This window comes from Carlito syrichta, unplaced genomic scaffold (genome assembly GCF_000164805.1).
Source record: "Carlito syrichta isolate Samal-C Ts95f unplaced genomic scaffold, Tarsius_syrichta-2.0.1 Scaffold306593, whole genome shotgun sequence".
Classification (NCBI taxonomy): domain Eukaryota; kingdom Metazoa; phylum Chordata; class Mammalia; order Primates; family Tarsiidae; genus Carlito; species Carlito syrichta.
In genome coordinates, this window is record NW_007250689.1 from 26,556 (window position 1) to 37,362 (window position 10,807).

A 10,807-nucleotide genomic window follows, 5' to 3' on the forward strand; every position below is an offset into this window, starting at 1 on the left:
GGCGACAGAGTGAGACTCCAACTCAAAAAAAAAAAAAAAAATTAAAAATATCTATTTAGCAGAAGACATTATCAACAAGGGTGCCTGAATGAAGCATATTTGTATACCTAACCCTTAACTGTACCCCACAATATCAAAATAAAAAATGTTGATTTAAAAAAATTGAAATACTACTGATGAATTAAAAAACGATATGAATTAAAACATTTAAGTTTACAGTTTCTAGGTATACTCAAAGCAAATTTATTATCGTCTGCATTCTTGGATCTATAGCAGGAAAAGCAGAGATCATATTTTCAAAATGTCCCTTTTTATTTCTCTGATTTTCGACTGAAAATGCTGCCCTGCTTGACAATTTCTCTTGACTAAGTCATGATCTTAGATAATTCCTAACTTTAGCTTACTGATCCTGCCATTATTTAAAATTTTGCTATTTTCACATCATCATCTTTTCACTAATTTTAGTTATTAAAAATATCGTGCATTAAAAAAAAAAGAAAATGAATATGCAAGCCATGGACTGGGAGGATATTCACCACACACATGTCTAACAAAGGACTTTAATCCAAAATATATAAGAAACTCTTGCTATTCAATTTTTTAAAAAATTCAAAAGTGATAATAGATTAAAAACTTGAACAAATAATTTACAAAGAAAGATATATGAATGGCCAATAACCATTTTAAAAAGTGCTCACTATCATTAGTTATCAGGAAAATGCAAATTCAAACCACAATGAGGCCAGGCTCGATGGCTCAGCCTGTAATCCTGTGCTTTGGGAGGCCAAGGTGAGAGGATTGCCTGAGCCTGCGGGTTCAAGACACACCTGGGCCACTTAGTGAGACCTCATCTCTACAATAAATCAAAAAGTTAGCTGGGTGTGGTAGTGCATGCCTGTAGTTCCAGCTACTTGGAAGGCTGAGACAGAAGGATCGCCGGAGCCCAGCAGATCAAGGCTGCGGTGGCCGAGAGTGGCCACTGCACTCCAGTCTGGGTGACAGAGTGAGACTCCAACTCAAAAAAAACAAAACAAAACAAAAAAAAAACCACATTGAAATACCACTAGTCATCAACCAGGATCACTAAAATTTAACAGACAGACAACACCAAATGTTGGCAAGAATGTGGTGCAACCAGAACTGTCATACATTATTGGCAGTAATGTAAAGCTGTACAATGCATCTGTCAGTTTCTTATAAAACTAAACATTTACATATGGTATGACTTAATAATCTCATTCTCAGGTATTTAGTTAAGAGAAATTGAAATATATGTCTATAATAAAAAGCTTGTATAAAAATGTTTTATAACAGTTTTATTTATAAGAGCCCAAACTGAAAATAGCCCAGATGTCCATCAACAAGGAGAATGAATAAACAAATTGGGATGTTCACACAATGGAATACAACTTAGTAATAAAAAGGGACTCTATTACATAAGTGGACGTGAACAATCATCATAACACTGTAAGAATAGGATTGGCAGTAGTGGGAAACTGCCAGGGAGGGTGAGGGCAGGATAGACAGTAGTGGGAAACTACCAGGGGTGGTGGAGTCACACCTCATCAACAAGGAGCCAACCTTGGAGGCCCACCTATTTACTCGTAAGAATTTTATTTATGATGTTTCTTGCAAAAATTGTATTTTTACTAATTGTTTGACTGATTTTTCTTACAAAGGATTTGTGATTTTCAAACAGCATCCTTATTTGACGGTTCCAGTAAAACTTCCTTCCCTTTGGTATGATGAATACGGTTTGAAAACATTGTATGATGTTAATTTATTGTTGTCACAGCCAAAAAGATTTCTAGCAACTCTAATTTGGGGAATTACAGCCTTAATAGCCATTGCTACGTCAGTTTCAGTTTCAACCGTGGCTTTAGTTAAAGAAGTACATACAGCTACATTTGCAGATCAGTTGTCTAAGAATGTTTCTATGGCATTAGCTACTCAGGAAATTATTGATCAGAAGTTAGAAAGCAAGGTTAATGCTTTGGAGGAAGCAGTTCTTGCTATAGGTCAGGAACTTGAGACTTTAAAAATCAAGCTAGCCCTATGATGCCATTCAGAGTTTAAGTGGATTTGTGTTAGTCCTTTACAGGTAAATAAATCCATTCATACATGGGACAAAATAAAAAACCATATCCTTGGAATTTGGAATCATTGAGATCTAAGTATAGATTTTTCTAAATTGCATCAAGAAATACAAGGCATTAGCTTAGCTGAAAAGCAATTTAAGTCTACCCAATTGACTCAGTCTATTTTAAATAACTTCTCTTCATTTAATCAGAAATCATTGTTGTCCATATTAATTAATGTGGGAATTTGTGGAGGAATAATTTTGTTACTATTATGTTTACGTCCAGTAATCTTCAAATTGCTAAAGAAAAACATCTCCCAACTAAACACAGAATTTCACACCTTTGTATTAAAAAACAAAACAGGGGGAGATGTTGGGATCCAGCCTTGGAGACCCACCTGACTGACAGGGTCCTGGTGGACCAAAGACCCTGGGCCGCAGGGCGAGTCCGGGAAGCTGAGGCCCTTCTGTCTTCTGCCTTTGCTGTTGATATGGCCGAAGAATTCTGTGCAGTGTGAAAGAAGAAAACAGCATGTTTATGCGAAGTGTTTTCAGCTACTGGAAACTCATTGTCCATTTTTCCACCTTCCACTACGTTGTTTGACCTTTCCCTTTTTGCCCACGTGATGGTTAAGCTCTGAGGCACGTCAAAAGAAGCTTTCTTTTGCTTGGTCCTGGGTTATAGGTCTTGTTTTTAGGTTTAGGATTTGTGACTCATACCAAGTAAAAAGAGGTTTCTGATTTTGTTTAAGCAAAGAATATTTTTATTTATTATTTGTATTTGTAGCTATGGTATTTGGATATAAGGTTTTATAAGTATAAGTTTATAATCATAGGCATGAGATTTAAGTGTAATGAAAGTTTATATTAAGGTATATATAGGTGATTTATAAGTTTGTTTTTAGGGGTTTGAGATATACATTAAAGTTTTAGTATATAAGAAGTTGAAGGGTTTAGATGTAGAATTTAAGTAAGTGAAACAGGTTTTATCTAACAACCAAAACTACCTTGAGACTTGAATAGAGTCACTAAAAGTTTCTTCTGAGCTATTCGCCTTAGGAATAAGATGTTCCAGATAAGAAGAAACAATGGAGAAACCCAAAGGAGGAGAAACTACCAAGGGGCTTGAAAGACCTGAGGGCCTTAAAGGAGAAACTCCTCCTCCATGAAAGAATGAGGTGCTTTGGGAGGGTCTCCAGGTGCACATTCTTCTGCGCAGATGGAAGTACTCCATGCATGGACTGCTCTGAGGCCTTGGGCCAGAAACTGCTGTTCTGGCCCCCAGAGACTCTGTTGCAGAGAAACCTGTTTCCCGAGATTAGTTTTATTATAGAAGTTAATTTAGAAGAAGAATTAGAATTGTTATAAGAATTGTAATATGTATTAGTTTGATTTAGAAAATTAGTTAGTTTAAGATATTTGATAATAGTTTTATAATTTTATATAAGTTTTAGGTTTATAAGTTTTTAGTTTTAAGCTTATAAGTTGTGCAGTAATAACAGATGTTATCTTGGGTGGAAAGTTATTTCTAACGAGCTATTAAGGAAAACCACCCCCTGAGAGAATATTAGCCAAGCATGGAATGGAATACGTCGAAACCTTTATAATAGTCAGGTGAATTTGTATGATTTGTGGTACGTGATTTGCTTTGTAGTGATGACTTGCTGAAACGTGACTTGCTTTGTAACAATGACTTGCTAAAATTATTTCCTTGTAAAGAGGGATATAAGCTCACTGAAAAATGACAATAAACAGCATCTGTCCTGCTCACAACAGAGTCAGTTGTCCGAAGTGCTTTCTTGCAACGTCAACGCCGTTCTCACTTTCAGGATACCCTGGACACAGCTGGAGCTGGACTCCCACAAAGAAGGGTATCTACATAATGAACATTTGTATACTTAACCCTGAATTGTACCCCACATCTTTAAAATAAAAAATTTAAATTAAAAAAGGGACTCTAGAATTCTTATAATTTTAGGTTGTATCATTATTCATTTTTTTAGATTGGAAAATATAGTTTATTTAGAAAGTAACTTTTAAAAAAAGAGAGAGAGAAGATTCACCTCCCCAAGGTAGGGTAGGGGGACAAAGCTTGGGGAAACATGGTGGCCATAGCTCTAATAGCCCAGGGCCAGGCTAGAGTTTAGCAAAGCAATGGTCTCATCATCCATTTAGAATGTAGGTTTCTCATTCCAGAAGCAGGGTTTAGACTCTCTTAACACAGTTTCCAGTTCTTTGCCTCTTCCCAGATCCTTAATGTGCCATCTGCCTTATACAACTGCCTCCTGGTGACCAACTCTCCCTATGGAACAACTAGATACAATCTACTTGACTCATCCCACTGATCTTCAGACTCCACATGGACTGCACAGAGATGCTATAAGGCCACCTCTCAGGCATTGCAGGGTTCCATACACAACTTGTGGTCTGTTTATGCTCTAAACTCATCAATTAAAACTCTCCATAGGAAACCCATTTGGCAATGACCTGGACCCCAATAAAGGCTTTGGCCCACAGGTCCCTCAATCTCTCCTTCTTGCTTTCCACCCATCGGTTGAATATGTATGCCACAAATGGTTCCTTCTTTTTCTGTTGACACTGTGAGGACTTCCCTCTCCTCTCTGGGATCTGTATGTAAAACACCGCTTTTGTTATTTTGTGTTTCGTTGAGTTGCCTCTTCTGTGTCTCGCCTGACCAGCACACCTGAACCTAACTTCTTTCCAAGTCAGGGCTCTCCTAGAGAAAGACTATCTTGATAGGAATAAACTGGATACAAAATCAGACCAGAGCCACAAGGGGATCTGCTAGTATAAACAAGTTTCCTGAGAGAGGAACACTTGGTCATGGATTGTACACAGGCATTAGGCCATCCACCAAGAAGTATCCCGTGAAAGCCATACTGTAAACATTCATGACCAAATCCCCTGAAGTCCCATCAGTAAAGGGTTAAAGTTTATAGCTAGTCTCCAGAGAGAGACCTCAAGACCACACCGGAAGAAAATACAACAAGGTCAACTTGCTAAATTTTGTGACAACACTGAGAATTAAAAAAAATTCTGAATCAGGATTGCACAAAAGAATATTTACTGCATGATTCTATTAATATAGTATTTCTGAAAAGGTGGACATAAACAAAGTTAAAAAAAATACAGCAATAGGGGATGCTCTGGGTAGAGTGGTATTGGTGATTGACTGGAAAGGGGAATGAGAAAACTCTTTGTGGTGACAGAGATATCCCATAGCTGGATTGAGTTTGGGCTATGTGAGTATATACATTTGTCTTAACTCATTTGATGATACACTTGAGATTAGTGTATTTCATTGTAAGTAAATTTTATCCCCCAAAATGTAGATATCTGTGTGTCTGTCTAATTTTATGAGCTTATTATAGTAATTGCTAACAGTAAGTCACAAATTTGTCTGGTAAACTTTCTAGCAACCTCAATACAAATGGAAGCTGTCTTCTGTTGGTACCTGTTCTTATATTTGATTACTTTTTTTTGCTTCTAAATAGTAAATAACTCCTCCACCAGCAGTTCATCTGAGGGCTCAAGACTCCTTGTGCCACTTGGACCAATTTCAGAGACTGTTTATCCAGGATGGCTTTCAGTCACAATGTTATTACATATTTATTGAATTGCTATTTATATATGCCATTAATTAGGGATCAAGATAGTCTAAAATGGATACACAGTATAAAGAACTATTCCCCAAAGCATTCTTTTGGAATGTCCTTGAGTGGTGACATGAGCAGAACTGGGAGGACTCTTCATATTGCCTGATATTTCCTGGGTAGTGTCAAAGACTTAATAAGTGTTTAAGAGGGGAGTCAATGAACATGTTATCCTGGAAAAAAATATGTTTCAGAACTGGTTCAGTCTTCCAACATTTCTGAGACAAAAAAATTAAGTATATAAAATTTATTTCTATAGAAGATAAACATAAGTCTAGTTGATCTGTCAATATTTGACATATCTTAATTTGAACAAGCTTTTATCAACTCAGGAAGCTTGCAGGGAGCAATGATCTCTGTCACTGAGACTCCTAAGCAGAGAGAAAGCGAACAAGAGGATTTCTCAAATATCCACTATTCTTCAGGGATAACCTAAGATGTTCTAATTTATTGTGGACCAAGGGGTATGATTCTAGACATTCCTGTCAATAGCCACAGAATGAAAAAAAAGGAAGTGAGGAAGAAGCTAACCTCTACAGCAAAGTGTTCTCAGCTCAGGAATAAGATACAGAATAGACCCAGGAAACTGAGCTCACTATTCATTTTGATTCCTGCTGCTTGTCACTGCAATCATAAAGACGAAGTCTTCTATGGAAAAGATAAGGAACATCGTTAAAAGAACTATTAATTTTAAAAAATCACCACTGAGTTTCCATCAAGAATAAGAATAAAAGAATGTGGGTGAATTCTAGAACTTCAGTTACACAAACTAAGGGGTATTCGAACATTAAGATTCAAGTTCTTAATTCACCAGGAAGTCTTGGGCATTTAATCTTGGAAATGAATACTACCAGAACTTTGAGACTGAAAAGAAAAAGAGTTATAACACCACCTGTATAAACACACACACATACTATGCACATGATATATGAATAGAGCTACGAACATGGGCACACACATGGAGTCCTGAGCCCTCGGATGAACTGCTGGTGGAGGATCAATAAGATAGATTAGGTTCTAGAATTCAGAACAAAACTGGGAATCCCAGAGAATGAGACTTGTACAGTTCAAAGGTAGGAGAGTTCTGAGGGCAGGAGTTGCCATGGGAAGTTTCCTGAAGGAGATGGTCCTTTGCCAGGTGAGCCAAGAAGAACTCTGACACATTGACATTGACAGGAACAGTGTTCAGAGCAGGCAGTAGAAGGAGTGTTGTGCTTAGTTTAGGATCAAATCTATCTCTGATAGGCTGATACAGGAACGAGGAAGTGATCATGTCCTATGTGGCTCAAGACAGAGTTGCAAGGAGATAGGCAGGCTTTAATCCAGAATGAGTAAAAACTTCCTGACCACTAATCTCCTCTAAATAGGGAAGACTTTTGAGGAAGTAGAGGACTTCTTTTCCTGGTACTACTTTTTCCTAGCTGTGCCACCTCTTTCTTCCCTGGCTTCTTCCTCACAGCTCAAACCCATATTCTATGTATTTAGTTGTTTATAGTTGCATAATAAAGGACTCCAAAACTTTAGTGGCTTAAAACCATACACATGTATTGTCTCATAGTTTCTGTGGGTCAAGGTCTGATTATAGATTAGATGGATCCTCTGCTTCAGAGCTTTGTGCAAGCCTACAATTAGGATGTTGACTAGGGCTGGGATCTTATCTAAATGTTCAACTGGGGAAGCACTTACTTTCAAGCTCACTCATGTGGTTGGCAAATCCCTCAGTCCCGTGTCCCATTGTCTCTCCAATCTGGCATTTTACTTTGCCAAAACAAGCAAGAGAGTGTCTTCTTTTAATTAGAAGCAAGTTACTTGAGGGGAGCAGTTTGTACAAGGGCATTAATACTGGAAAGCAAGAATCATTGGTGCCATCTTAGATGCTGCCTATCATACTCCAAAGTACACCAACATAGAATGTCTTCCCTAAACTCTGTGTTATACCTTCCTGTTCTGTGTTGCTTTTCAAACAAATGACTTGTTGAGGCTGTAAAAGAAATAAACAAGGATAAGTTCTGTCTCCAAGATCTCCAAGATCGTCCTTTACGTCCTTTCACCCCTTGTTTGTCTCTACATGTGTAATTTCCCCCAATTGTTCAAGACCTAGCCATAAACTGTCTTCTTCTTAAAGTCTCCCCAAGGGTCTATGTGGAAGTTCTCCCGCCCCCACCCCCACCCAGGTGTCCACAGCCATGCCCTTGAGTACTTGATTTAGAATCATGTGTACACAGCTGCTGTTTCCATAATGTTATGAATAGAGGATATTCCTAAATAATGTTTAGCTCCTCAGCCTCTTTTCAAGAATTTTTAGCATTTTGAAGTCTGCAGAAATTCAAGCAGGACATACAAATGCTTTTCCTGTTGGCCTTCAGTGGTCTAAGAATGGACATATTCAGTAGGAACCAAGGAAGGAATAAAAGAAGATTTCCTGGAGTGCTTTCTGCATAATTTCATCTTGGGGGCATTGTCCCAGTAGTATAAAAAGTTTTCTGACACTGTACATTTCTTTCTAAACTTTTAAAGACAGGACAGTAGTCTCAATCGCAGCACTGATTTCAAATTGCCTTTTACAGATACTGGTAGTTCAACTGGAAATTTTTCCCTAAACACAGAACCAAGACAGAGTGGGAAGAACAAGTTTTCACTCTTTCCTACAAATCACATCAACCTGGGTCTTTCAAACTAGTGTTGGTGTTTTCGGATAGATGGTTGGATGGATGGATGGATGGAGGGAAAGTCTGTAGCTGGTATTGCCCATGGGAACAACAAGAGTATATTTTTCATGAGAAGGCTCTGAAGGGAAGAAATAGCTATAAGGTGAGAATTCACAACTAATATGTCTAGTCACTAGCACAAAGTGGGGGAACATGGAACATACTTAAAGTCACTTTACTGATCAAAGTTTAATGAGACAAATTGCCATGCAAGATATAGCATCACAAAAATGAATGTGTTATGTGTTTGTGCTGCTGATCAAATGCATTGAATTATCAGAATCCTCATTTTAAACCTTGTAGTTATAAATTTTGTAGTTACTTTTTCTTGGAAAGGTATATTATGAGCTCTCAAAATTGTTTCTAATCATTTATCCAGACTGGAACTCTGGACCAGATGCCTTGGGTCTATACATGGCAAAGAATGTTGAGTTTGGACCTCTGAGTATTTTCTCCAGTTGACAGAGGAGACACACCATGGAAGGTACTAACCAGACAGTCACTATACAGAGTTTGTTTTCCTGGGCCTCTCTGTTCACCCAAAGCTAGAGAAAACATTCTTCGTATTCTTCCTGCTGATGTATCTGGTGATCCTGCTTGGCAATGAGGTCCTCATCCTGGTGACCATCCTTGACTCCTGTCTGCACACGCCCATGTACTTCTTCCTGGGGAACCTCTCCTTCCTGGATATCTACTACATAAGCTCCCCAGTCCCTGTGGTTCTGGATGGTTTTCTTACTCCCAAGAAACCCATCTCCTTCTCAACCTATGCAGTACAGATGTTTCTCTCCTTTACCATGTCATCTACAGAGTATGTGCTTCTGAGCATGATGGCATTTGATTACTATGTGGCCATTTGCAATCCTCTTAATACCCCATGGTCCTGAGTAATGCTGCCTATGTGCCCTCAGCTGGCAGCTTCTGGGTAGCTGGAAGTATTGTCTCCATGGTCCAGACATCTCTTGCAAAGAGGTTGCCCTTCTGTGAAGACAATGTCATCAACCATTTCACCTGTGAGAACCTGGCTGTCCCGAAGTTGCCTGTGCTGACATCTCCATCAATGTGATCAGTATGGGAGTGACCAATCTGATCTTCCGGAGGATCCTAGTTCTGTTCATCTCTTTCTCCTATGTCTTAAATATTGCCACCATCCTGAGGATCCCCTCGACTGATGGTTGTCTTCTGCGGGACCATCCTCTTCATGTATGGGAAGCCCAAGTCTAAGGACTCATTGGGGGCAGACAAGCAGGACCTTGCAGACAAATTCATCCCCCTCTTCTATGGGGTGGTGACCCCCATGATTAACCCCATCATCTACAGACTGAAGAACAAGGACGTGAAGGCTGCTGTGAGGGACCTGCTATTTCAAAGATGCTTTGCAGCAAAGTTTAGAGGACGTATGTCCCTGTGGCTTTGTGCCTCTTGACTGCTTTCCACGAATCTCAGAAGAGAGTCTTCCCCAAAGAAAATACATGTGAAGAGTGATTACCAGAAAGTGGAATTCCTCTTAAAATGGAATGCTTTTGCTGTGATTGGACCCTACTAAAATGTTGAAACCTAAAACCTAGTGGGAGTGTGACTTAAAGAGACAGAGAGGAATACTGCTGGAACACAAAGCGTTGTTTCTGTGCTTCTCAGCTTTTCAAGTCTGAACTCACCTTTGTGAGTAGATACTCCTCTGTTTTGGAAAAAAAACCGGCTTCTTTCTGTTACAAAAAAGAAAAGCCAAGATTTTATTCTTGAAAGGAGGTACTGAAGACTGTGGGACAAAATTTCATGACATAATAGAATGAAAAATTGTGTTTGTTGTAGATGTCCCCTTTGGGAATTAGCTAATGGGGGCTCTTAGCTGAAGTGAGCTGACTCATCCAAGGACATGCCCCCCTTCCTGGGGCAGCCCATAGTCAATGACTAATTGATGAAGGTATATAAATGTCATTCTTGTCCCCACCTCCCATTTAGGACCATTCTGAAGGGGGTTCTGCTAAAAAAGGAAGACTGGGTGACAAATGTGTAAGAAACAGAGTCCCTACACACCCTCATTTATTTCATGACATTAACCAACTATCCTCTGTCCATCTCAGCAAGAGTTTTATTCTCTGGTGAGAGGAAAACCATGGCTCTCTGACTGAAACAGGCACAGTTGAGAGCATGGATTCAATACCCCTCCAGGGAGTAGAAAAAACAATGATCACAAAAGATAAAAAATCAGAACAGTTTCTGACTTTGCACCAGAAGTACCTTCACATTCAGAAAGAAGATGATTTCCAATAAGTTCCTAGAATTCCTTTCCGTACTCTGATGTTTAATTTTATGTGTCAGCTGGAGTGGGCCATGGAGTGCCC

General features: G+C 38.9%; 1 pseudogene; it reads left to right on the plus strand.

The window, feature by feature from the left end:
* The first annotated feature begins 8,939 nt into the window (after positions 1–8,939).
* On the plus strand, positions 8,940–9,888 carry LOC103265480 (annotated as a pseudogene).
* Positions 9,889–10,807: the final 919 nt, after the last annotated feature.